Source organism: Apteryx rowi, unplaced genomic scaffold, assembly GCF_003343035.1.
Source record: "Apteryx rowi isolate R43461 unplaced genomic scaffold, aptRow1 scaffold_126, whole genome shotgun sequence".
NCBI lineage: Eukaryota > Metazoa > Chordata > Aves > Apterygiformes > Apterygidae > Apteryx > Apteryx rowi.
In genome coordinates, this window is record NW_020447486.1 from 609,608 (window position 1) to 622,072 (window position 12,465).

At 39.3% G+C, this 12,465-nt stretch overlaps 1 protein-coding gene across 1 annotated transcript in view; it reads right to left on the reverse strand.

Annotated features, from left to right (window-relative positions):
- Nucleotides 1–9,813, reverse strand: part of USP54 (ubiquitin specific peptidase 54) — a 90,578-nt gene extending 80,765 nt beyond the window's left edge. Inside the window, exon 1 of the mRNA XM_026055859.1 lies at nt 9,788–9,813. The gene's annotated coding sequence lies outside the window, so the exon portion shown is untranslated. The remainder of the gene's footprint in view (nt 1–9,787) is intronic.
- Between the last annotated feature and the right edge of the window lie 2,652 nt (nt 9,814–12,465).

The following is a 12,465-nucleotide window of genomic DNA, read 5'->3' on the forward strand; positions in this document are numbered from 1 at the left end:
CGCCCGCGGCCCCCCCCGCTGCCCCCGCCCGAAACGCGGCGCGGCGGAACGAAGCGCCGCGGTCAGACGGCGCCCTGCGGAAGCGTCCGTCCTCTCGGCGCGGGGGGAAGCAGCGGGCTTGCGCCGCGGGAGGCCGGAGCCCGGCAGCGGAGGCCGCGGTCCGCCCTGCGGCGCGTTTCCGTCCCTTCCTCAGGCTTTGCCCGGGGGCAGCGGCGGGGATTTGCCCCGGGGCAGCGGCGCTTCTCCCCTCGGCTGCTGCTCTCCGCCACGAGAAGTTGCGTTTCAGGGACGCTGCTTATATAAAGCATTTAGGCAGCACCAAACCCTCTCCTGGTAGGCTTTAGCTGTGTGCTCCAAATACTTCCGTATCTGTCCTCCCTTTTTCCCAAATTTTCTTTAAGAAAAAGAACCACTGCCACAACTAGATACACTTCTCTGATGTATTCACCATCCAAGAACCCAGACAGCAGCACTGCTTGAGCTTCTGAAGGCCATGACTGTCCTCCTCTTTCACCCCCAAAATGCAGTGCCCGTTTGTCCATGGGCTAACGGAGGCATGCCCCTTCTTGGGATCTTTATAGAACCAGACGCACAAAAATCAACACTTACTTTCAATGTTAGACTGAGATACCACAGCTCCTCCAGAAGAAACAACCCAGTTCAACATGGTACAAAACCAATAACCACTTGGTTTGTACCATCAGGGTTCACARATGAGATCCACTCAAAATGTAACTGGATCAAATCAAATAATTATCACTATTCTCTTCCCTAATCAAAATCATTGGCCCTCCTACCCCGGCTCAGTGCTCCTCTCAACTAAAGAAATGGGCTGGAGCACAAGAAACCTTGTAACTGCTGTCTATATCACTTCCACTCCGCTGGGCAAGAATCAATTCACATGGAAAAGAGGAGAAACAGATGGAAGTCAGCAACAAAGTTTCCCGCTCAAGAATCAGACTTGAACACCAACACAGGAGGGTCCTGTTCTGCATCACTCTTCTTACATCTAAACTACATGGAAAAAACCATCGTACTACACCATACCCAGTCACAAAAACACATCAGCTTCTGTTAAACCTAGAAGAGACTGTTGAAAATCCTCAAGGTGCAGCCGTTCGAGCGCCTGCTTATTTCTTTCGCTACGGTCAGCATAAATCCACTAGTCCAGACTGGCTACCAGGTTTAAGCAGTGTGTCCTCTAACTCTCAGGACAACTTCGAGCAAATCAGTTCACCTTGTTCTGCTCCAGTTCCTCATCTGTAAAACGTCACCAAACGACAGTTACTTTCCCAGTTCTCATCTGTGGTTTCAGTGCTACTTTCAGTCTTACTTCCAGGTAAGAAAGAAGAAATCATAACAGGAGAAAATGCCACCCATTCTCCAACCAGCATCGTAAAGGCTTTACTTAACCTCCCACTGCCACTTCCAAACAGCTACTTCCTTGGAGGGAAGCCCCCCCTTTGCATTTACTCCTGCGCAGGGATTCCAGCGTCAGTCGTATCGGCACTCATGAAAACCAGCGCTGGCCTCGGCAAGCGCAGCGCTGAGGCTTTCTGGTCTGCATATAGGCACAGCCAAGTTATGCTTTGAGACAACCTTTTGTATCCTCCCATCACAAAGTTTGCTTCTTGTTTTGGTAGTGAGGAAGATACCCCAGCAGATACATTTATTAAATTACCCGAGTTAAAGTCAACTCTCATTTTCCCCTGCAGAGATTATTCATTTTGTTGTGACATTATGCCTAAAACAATCCTCTTCATTTTTAGAATCTTCCTAAAATTTATCTTAGGGTTTTACTTTACCCTGGCTACCCCACCTTACTGTACACTAATTCATCAGGGCTATCTTTCAGAAAATGGAGAATGTCATATCACGTAATTTCTAAAATACATTGCATAGGGACAGAAATTATATGGTAATATGCTACAATAGTTCTGTAATAGTTGTTAGTTAAATAAAATCATCTGAATTAAATTTATGTTGGTGGTAAATAGCACTGTTTAACACCTTTAGAAGAAGGGCCTATCATCCTTTCAGCTTCCTGGGCTGTAAGTCCGAGAGTAAAAGAAATTTTCTTGCATTTTCATCTTCCACATTGTGCTATTTTCAGTCATTAAATGAAGAATTTCTACCAGTTCAGCATCTCATTCTCTAAAATTTTGGTAGCAAACAAGCAGGGTTTTTTATTTTAAAATATATTTAGAACAGATGAACTTAGGTTCTGAAATTTAAATAGGTTTAAATGTACTTTTCCCTCAATAAAAATATTTTTTAATCAATTTTTTTTTATTTTAAAAAGTTACATTGAAAAGCCCCAGCTGATTGTTATCCATCCTGTTTGGTGTCCTTTTGATCACTGAGCTCCCACCCTTACAGAGGCAGCAGTGCAACTTCGGTCAGAGCCTGGAAGTCGGCTCTTCACAGCTGTAGCTCAACTATTGTCTTCAGCACGTTTGCAGCGCTGTTGCTTATCTAGACTATTGTGCTGCCTTCCTGTTGGTGTCCCCTAGAACCAACTATTATACTGAACCAATACACTTATACAAATTATAATCCAACATAGCTATCCAGTGACAGTGTTAATATTCAAGTCATAAAAATTAAAATTACAGCTCAGTTCTGTTATGCACAGCGAAATCACAACAAAATCGTGTCTAGACTCTATTCTAATTTTATAAAAAGACCACTGGATTTTTTTTCCAAAAGTCAGGAACCTAAATTAATTAGGTGTCATTTTAGTAGCCTAAGTAAATTAGGTGCTTTTATAAGARCACTAGCTGCTATGTTTCTAACATRAGACAAATGCCATTTRATTTTAGTGTACAGAGACAGTTCAAACTCCACTTTATGGTGAAAACGAAAATGGGTGCATCTGTCTCATAGTCCATGTTTATGCACATTGAAAAAACTCGCATGGAAATTCAGCTGAAGAGTAACAGATTAATGCAGCTTTGCATGGTGGTCTGTGCTAAAGAAAACAAACTGGACTAGAGAATTACAAGTGTTTAAAAATTTTACACAGGATTGTAACTGACTTTTGTTAGTCTTCCTTTATTTTTCCACATCAGACTTATAATAGTTTCAAACAGCAAAGATCTTATAATAAAAAAAATGAGCCACATCCCATTTCAGAAATATATCAGCACCCACTACTGTGTTAGGAATGGACTTTCGTTCTGCTGCCTTCTTCAGAACTGAAATCTACTACTCAAACTTTAGATTTATTGAGTCATCACTAAATTGCAAGTTCAGATTGCAATTCTGTTAAGAGTCACCACAGCACCATACGTCATCATTAAGATTTATAAGTTTTATTTTTAAATGTAAGTTATAACTCCACAAAAAGAAAGACAAATATTACGTATTTTAAAAGGAGGACATGCGACAGCGTAATGCAGCATTCCACTGTGAGAAGTATCCTTCCTTTACAGAATAAAATAAGGCATAAGTAATTTTTTTCATTCAAGAGTAAGTTAATTATTATCTTCCTTTTATTAGGTCAAACACAGAAAGTGCAACATGGCACACCATAAGCAATAAAGCAGATGGTCTGGGCTTACTCAGTAGATTTTCAAAAGCACATAAGCAAGGTAGAAGTTCAATTCCATGAAAAACTAAATGATTAAGGCAACCATATTCCATCTTATAAAAAAAAATGCCATAAATTTTCCAATCTACCTATGGCTACTAAAAAAAAAAAAAAATCTCTTCCTGCTTTAAAAAATAACAGGTAAGATAGAACATGAAACAATTATGTTTGTCTCACTTAAATCTTCATGGTAATGAAAAAACACTGGATTTTCCATATGTGCGTTCCACATACTGCTCAAACATTATTTGCTGTCTTGTCTCTAGCATACGGCTTCATGAACTACAGACTAGGTTTCCCAAAATTAATATTGGACTTGTATTTTTGGGGACTTTTCCCTTGGCAGGGATTCCAAGTACAGGACAAGAGTTTCTTCAGTAAGTCAATATTCTACAATATGAGCGTTGTATATTTTCTGACCAGCTAGCCCTTCTAATATCCCCACCGATCCATCAGACCTTGCATAAGCATGAAAACTTACCTTTAGGCTATGTACTTGGGAGAGAGGAATACAGGGAACACAATTTTGCCACTCCACCATCCCTTCACAGTTCTTTCAAACCCTTTCATTAGCTCCTGCATGTTGCCCAGACTGACAGTGCCAGATGGCATTATTTAAGTCACATCCTACATAGCTCGGTGACAACGATCCCTGCCACAGATTTCCAGCACTAGAAAGGTTATGCATTGACCAGCAGCCCCCTGCGGCTGCAGACTTCATTGCTACCCAGCTGCCCAGGGGAAAAGCAGCTCCATCACCCTACCCTAGACGGCTGGCACAAGCTCAGCAGCGTCGCAGCGCTCCCCAGCCCCCGGCCGCTCTGAACCTGATCATTTGAATTGCACCAAACTCGGTTTTTCCTTATATACCCAGAAGCGTCACTACTGCTTAGAGCTGGTTGATGAGAGATTGCAACATCTTGCAATTTCTATACCATGGTGCGTCCTTATTATGCATTCCTCCTACGCAGTTGTTTCATCCTTGCAACACCAGTGGCACATACTATTGGCATCCTCAGAGAGACGTTAGCATTTTTTGGCACATTTTTCAAAAATCCTTTTATCACCAGGTATTCATCAGCAATAAACAGCGCTTCTTTGCTTGCCATTACAGTAAGGGTCCCACGTATTCCAAATATCTACACTATTTGCTAAATTCATAAAGGTAGCTCTAAATTTTCAATTAAAAATAAGAATTTCTGGCTCTCAGGGTTAAAAAGAATATCATTTAAATATGATCAAAGCCTGAAGAAGCTTAAACCTGTGAGTTCTTCCCCATGTATCTATCTGAAAATTTGAAAGCTAATGATCAGCATTTAAATAATGTTAGTAATCACTTTTTTGCAGGTAGTATGAACAAAACCATCCAACTAGAAAAGCAAGTCATGTGATGATGAAAAACCATTAGAATTTACAGAATTTAGCCCAAATTCCCTGCTCAATGCAGTAGCAAAATAGTAGGATATGATCAACCAATGATCTAACAGAAGAAAAATAGGAGTTCAGATCATCCCCTTAGGTCAAAACCATTAACAAACATATATTTCACATCACCTCTGAGCCTTTCCATGATATGCAAGAAAACTCCGCCTTTATTGAAAGCTTCAGGATGTTGCCCTGCAGGATGTWGGGCCCCTAAAGCTTCCAGATCAGACCTCCTGCCTTGTGTTTAAAGGCTGCTCGCTCCCTCGTGTCCAGCTGTCAGAGCTTCCAGGTTCCCTCACAGAAACATCTAAAAATGGCAATGAAGTAATATGGAAATCCATGCCAAATATGCAAATTGCAAGCAGCCCAGAGTAAGTTATTAGAAAGAAGGAGCACCAAAATGATGGAATTTTCTTCATATTTATTTAAACAAAAAGCTCCATTTAAAAGTGCCTGAGGCTGTCACAAATTCCACTCTCAAGCACAGAATTCAAGTTTTGCATGCTACGCTTTTCACAGGCTGGCGGCTTCAACTCATGCAATCACTTATGCCTCTTTGAGAAAATGGAAACTAAAATTGCTAACCAAGGTAATTTCCAGGTGTGATGATTAAAACAGCATATTCTAGGGTATAATAATGCAAATACAGACTTGAAATATGCTAACAACACATGTTACAGCCTCAGGTAAGTGAACATTCACTCATTTCTCAGTGGAGAAATACAGAGTGGAGATCGGGAAAGATTTTATAAACAAAACAATTAGCTACAGTACACTCCTTGTTTTCTTACCATAATAATATGTTGAGTCCCTAAAGAGCTGGGCTGACAATTGAAGCTACTAGAAAAATGAGAGAGAAATAAAACCTGGCTGTTGACAGGCCTGTCAAGGGCATAAAGTAGGAACAGAGCCGACAATCCTGTATGATGCTTATGTAATGAGGAACCAACAAAACCAAAATAAAGGCTACTGAGTTAGAAGACTTTAAAGTGGAAGGACTGGCAATATGGGGCCTGTCTGCATCATTACTTTGACTAGTGGATACTGTCTTGGGGCAGATTGTCTCCGTGTACAAACCACTGCTTTTTTTAATCAGTGACATGAAAAATACTGAATGACTTTATACCTTTACAGATATTGTTCATTAGTTTTAAAATAGTGTTGTTCAAAATAGAGTTAAATGAAAAAACTCCTTGTGAGAAGCAACAGTCAGCTATTTCAGAAACTAATCCTTTTGCTCTGCAATCAGCATTTTTTGCCACAATTTAAGTTCACTTGTCTTGTCCTACCTATCACGGACTTGCACTTGATAATTTTCTACCTTCTTGAAATAGCCTACTACGTATAGAAAAAATACTATGCCTTCAAGTCCTCTCCTTTTGGGACTTGCACCCCCCCCTTTCAGATTCCTTCAGTCTTTCCTCTGAGGTCCTGGTTTCTAGACCTCAAATCATTTGATTACTCTTCCTGTGGCCTTCGTCCACCTGAATTACTCTTTCTTGACGCATGTGCTCAAACTGAATGCAATGCTTCAGCTGAGTACTTACCTGTAGATCTTACCCGTAGATGTGTTTTTATATATAGACATGTGTATTTATATTATTACATATAATATATAAACCTATACTATAAATACTACATATATTTACTTATATTATTCATAATATACATATTTTATATATGTATACAAATGTATTTATAGTATACATAATAAATACAATTTTATATGTATTATATGAACTTATATGTTCATATTTTTATCCCTCCCAATATAATGCTTGCCCTTATACAATAGCAGGATTTTTGGAGAATTGTCACCTAATTACTTGCTCCTTACTCTGTATTTGTATATTTAATGATTTCTACTTAAGTGTAGAACTTCAATTTGTTCATATTTATTTCCTAATGTTTTCTCAAATTTTCAAAATAATTTGGGACTTTTAAACTTGTCTTGCAATATACCTGCAGTCCCTCCAAGTTTTGGGGTCATTTTTAATCTGTCAGTTTTGTAAGCACGCTCCCTATTCTACCATCAAGATCATTACTGAGAACACTGAAGCAAACCAGAAGACGTACAGACTCAGAGCGTGGCCATTCAATACATCCATTTCATTTTGACAGCCAGTCGTTAATAACCACCTACTAGGCACAGGCATCAACAAGTTTTGCACCTACTCTACAACAGTTTCTTTTAGGACATGTTTCTTCAAATGCTTATAAGAATATCAAATGAAACAGTGTCAAAGACCTCTCTAACATTAACATGTTAACATTCACTGTTTTCTTGTCAATTCACAGGCCTTATTATCATGTTACAGATGAAAATTAAACCAGCATGACAATTTATTCTTTCTAAATTCATGGTGGTTGTGAGTCATTTTCTTGTTTTCTCCCAGAGACTTATACTTTGTGCAAGAATTTGTTCAAAACGCTGAAGATAAAAGGACTGGCCTGTTATTCCCTGGCTCCTTCCCCCCACCTCTTGTTTTTCTTTTCCAGTCTTTCAGTATCTCAAGCAATTGCTAGTGGTACTGAGACAGCTTCAGTCACTTCTTTTTTTTATGTTGAAGTATGAATTTCATCAGGTGCAGCCTAAGAAATAACTTATCTGAGTACTAAGAAGTAAGCAAACTGCTAGCTTTGGATTTGCCATCACTCTCTTGTATGTGCTTTATGCTTTTTATTTTCTTCTTGTGCTGACTGCTGTTCACTTACATTCCGCTTCTGTTCTGAGGATACTTGCACAGTAGTGACTTCAAGTACATCTTGCAAAATTGCCCTGCCTATCAAAGGTTGCATTATGGAACAATGACAGGCATTTTTAGGCAACTAGAAACACTGCAGCGGGGATACCGCACTGGCCATCAGTGCCCGTAGTGCTGCTCTTAGGCTGCACAGAAACCTCATGAAATTAAGGGTTTAACAAGAAACAGGTATTTCCAAACTGGGTGGTAATTTCTAGTTCAGAGGCAATACAGAGAAGGTCTGTAATAGCACAGCAAAATTGACAGAAGCAGGACTTTGTAATCCAGACTTGCCATCACACTAGCTAGGGCTAGACCAACTAGTGGACCTTCTGCAACATATTAGTGTAGCTTTTGTGTTAATTATAAAATCTGCCTCTGTACACCCAACTAGGCAGTTATAGCTAGGCTGGCTGAGTGAATCTGGGTACTCTGTCTATAAGTAGATATACATAGAGTGGATAAGAGACTGCAGAATAAAATCTAGATAAGACCTTACACTGATGATATTGCAGATGTTGTGACTCTAGGGATGTATTTATTCTGACAGCCCAGTGCACAAAACGAGAACTTTCTGTACATTCCCACGTAGTTACACCATTACATTCACAAATGTTAGTTACTTGCTGTTATTGCCCAGAATGAAACTACATAATAATAGAGTCTTATTATAGTACATGCGTATGTGGAAGTGGCAGCTTAAGATTTAAATGCTTGATTTGATTATTTAAAAATAGCAATAAAGAGCAGGAAAAAAAATTTAAAGAGATCAGCAGCTCCAGTGTAGCCATGCTGATTTTTGCCAGATAACTAAGTAGATGCTTAAGCATTCTTAAGTGTATTGTAGGGTATTTACCATGTACCCAATTTCCTTTTCACAGGCATTTGCAGACACAATGATTAAACAAGACAGAAAACTGTTTGTTATTGTCTGTGTTCATTAAGCATACCCGTAGCCTTCTAGCTCTTCCCTGTATTGAAAAATCTCACTTTGCAATAACAGAGATGAAAAAAAAGTAGGAGAAAGTAATACAACTGTAAATTAAAAAACAAAAACAACCTAGCAGAATAACACAGAAGGATATTTAGGACCTCAAAACATCTTAACAATTAATTAGATTCTCTAAGACTGTCCAAAATTCATCTGACACATTGTATAATTTTATGACTATACATTATAAATAGCAGGGAAAAATCTAACGAGTTTAACATTAAAGGGAAAAAAAATGAAAATACGACCTGTGTAGGCTAAGATGGTAAAGTAGTACTGACCTTTTGGGGATTCCCTGACTGTATCTACTTAATATTACACATACCAATGCTTTTAAAGAAAAAAATACCATTCCAGATACACTCTGCTTTGTCCACCACAGAGGAACGATGATAAATCACTGATTTGTCATGACTTAAGATACTGATCATCAGCTGACCTGCATTAACTGACTAATGCATGCCTAGTCCAATTACACTGAAAAGTAAAACATGTTAGTATAAACCACTGGCAAATTAGCTATATAAATATAAGGGAAATCTCAGACAATATACTAACAAAAGAAAATTTACATTGCAACTGTTCAGTAACTAATTTACAGATCATCCCATTTTTCCTGATGAAACAAAGTAATCTACAATGAAAAACATTCAGGTTTCAATCTTTTTTTTTTTTTTTTTGGTGCTATAGGCACACTTTAAAAAAAAAAGCAAGCATGCAAAAAATACATACAAACATTTAGACTAAAAGGTCAGTGTTTTGGAAATTTGTAAGAATGTTACAAATTAATCTATTTATTGATCTTCTTACCAATATTGAACACTAACTAATCATCATTAGATAGCACTTCACTATCCAATATCAAGTGGGCTGGAATTCAGTAAATTTTGAAACAGATATTAATTTACTTCACTAAAAAAAAAATAATCATACATGGTTGTCATTTAATTACTACATCCCTTATAACTTAATCATTTCAACTGAGAGTTCAAGAACTTAATGTGTTCAGGAAAATTAACCTGGTAACTGGCATACCTTGCAGGAAGACTGTAGACATGATTTGCACTGCTGCTTCATATGTCACAAGTATTTCTGTGAATTAAAAAAAAAAAAAGTGACATTGATGCAGGACTCTAATACTATCCTTAGAGAAAAGTAAGAGCTCTTTTATATCTAGTTCACTATCTGCTACATGATTAGCTTCTGTGCTATACTCACAACCACACTGGAATTGAATTCAAATACATATTTAGATTAACCATTCTCTAACAGGATTTGAATGGTTAGTACAGTCAGGAAGCAGCTGTATTCATAATGCTTGTTTACACTTAATTTTAGCCGCAGGCTCAATATCATCTTCTGTATGGTCAGAACCCACAACAAGAAATAGTTACTGCTGATTAATCTACGTCCAGAGAAAGACTGAAATATGCAGTTGAGCTACTGAATTAGATTTAATTTCCATCATTGGTGTATGGATAAGCACATAGGCAACACGAGCAAGATCATCTGCTAATTCATAACAATATATTCACTGTAATGTAGTATAACTATGGTACTTTGCATATCCTCCAAGAACATTTTTTTCCCCACAAGAAGAAACTAACATATTTTAGAACAATTTCTGTGAGAAGACAGGCAGAGTAAGATCTGGTTGCTCCAACGCCGTCACGTCCACAGTGCAGCGAGAACAGGAACCACAGCTCCTAAATTCGATTCCTAGTTCTGTGCTAACAGCCTCCAACAAGCAGAGCCTCCGCGTCCTTCAGCTCTCTCCACCTGTAATATACCCTACTAGGGGGGAAACGCAATAGTTGAAATCTCTGGACTTAAAGACGCAAACCTTTGGGGTTTTTTTGTTTTTAAACAAACAAACAAAAAAAGGTGAAAAACACTCTGAGAACTGAGTTCACCTAGACTAATTTGAAATGTCGAACAGCCAGAGGAGCATTGCCCGCTCACGTAGCGAACGCAGCAAGTGACTCCCCAGCCGCTCGCCGGTCAGAGCGGCCCCCGCGCCCGGACGCCCTCGCAGCGCCCAGCGAGCGGTGCCCCGCGCCGATGCCGACGCCGACGCCAACCCCGCGCCGACGCCAGCGGGCCGAGGCCGCCCGCCGGCTCGTGCAGCGCAGCGCAGGGCAGTGCGGCAGGCTGCGACGCAGGCTGATGCAATGAAGTGGAAACTAACGCCACAGTGGCCCAGTTCTCATTCCCCTACAATTTTAAGCCCTGTCATCTTTTCCAGAACATCATCCCGCCCACAGTTACTATTTGAAAGGATGAGCTAAACCCAACGACACTACCAAAGCAAAACACCCGCGTGCRCTCCTTTCTGAAGCGAGCGCCTGCTTTCGCCAGCAAACAGAACACGCCAACCTGCTCGCCTGCTTATTTACTTCCCCTCTGACGGGTCAACAGTTTTCCAGCTTAAAATTTGGCTATTTTGAAACTGTGAGGGTTAAACTGATTACATTTTTAAAAAATTAGACCCAGCTCCATTTAAAAGTGTGCTTATAYGGTATTGAATAAACAGAATTTTTGCCAACATACTACTTTTGCAAACACAGGCATTTGTTATCCCTGCTTAGTAAGACACAGCAAGAATTAATCTAGAGCCAGGATGGAGGCAGAAGAATTTAGACAATGTCCTGTCTCACTAAAATCCATCTTCCATAAGCAAGCTAAAAAAAAAAAGGGGGGGGGCAATTTCATAGAACACAATGGGCTAATTAAATACAAATATAATCCCAGCAAAGCTGTAGCCAAACGCTTGGGATAAAGGTGCTAAAAATGTGTACATATCAAGGACTGTAGACCACATGGTAAGAAGGTACGACATTAAGTCCAAATATACAGGCTCAGAAAAATGACTACCTACAACCCCTTCATAAAATTGAGGGAAAAGAGGAGGAGAGAACCACAAAAACTGAAAAACTAATTTATTCTGGGGAACAACCAATGGAGAAAAAAAAGAAAAAAAAAGGAGGGTGGTGGAAGTTCAAAGAATCAGAAAGGTAAGATCAGCGAACCAGGGGAGAACCCCAAATAGACCATTCCCCTACTGATTACTACCCTACTGATTACTGTGTTTTCTCTACATTTTTCTCCTCCTTGCTTCAAAGAGCCTGAAAGGGCTGACTAAGCTAGCTACCTCTTGGTATTTTGTAAAAGAGGCAGATTTTACATAAAGGATTAAATATGCAAGTGCAGCAATTTACCTCCCAATTACTTACATAATAGATATTATTGCTTTTTTTTTTTTTAGTACCTCTTGCAAGTTTATGCCAGTTTGAAAATACATGCTAATTCTCTGCCTAGCAATTCTACATGCTTATCTTTTCTGCTACGTGGAGTTATATTTTTGAACAAAACATAATGGGTACATATGCTGCATCAAGGGCTGCATCAGCCATCTAAATCACAGAAATTCCCCCCAGAGAGAAACTTGTGGCTGTGGCAAAGAGGCTACTCCACTTATGCAAGCAGGAGAACTCTTATTAAAAAGGCAGGGAACCAAATGCTGCTCTACATTATCCTAGCCTAAATTCCAGATCACTTCTGCAATACCAGTGGACACTGATAGAAACCTAGAGAGACAGAGGAAAATTTTCCCTGATGACTAAACACAAAGAATCTCCAAAGCAATTTCACCCAGAAACTACACAAAGAAACTGGTATTTCCTCCAGGAARATATGTTTCTTTATAAAATGTC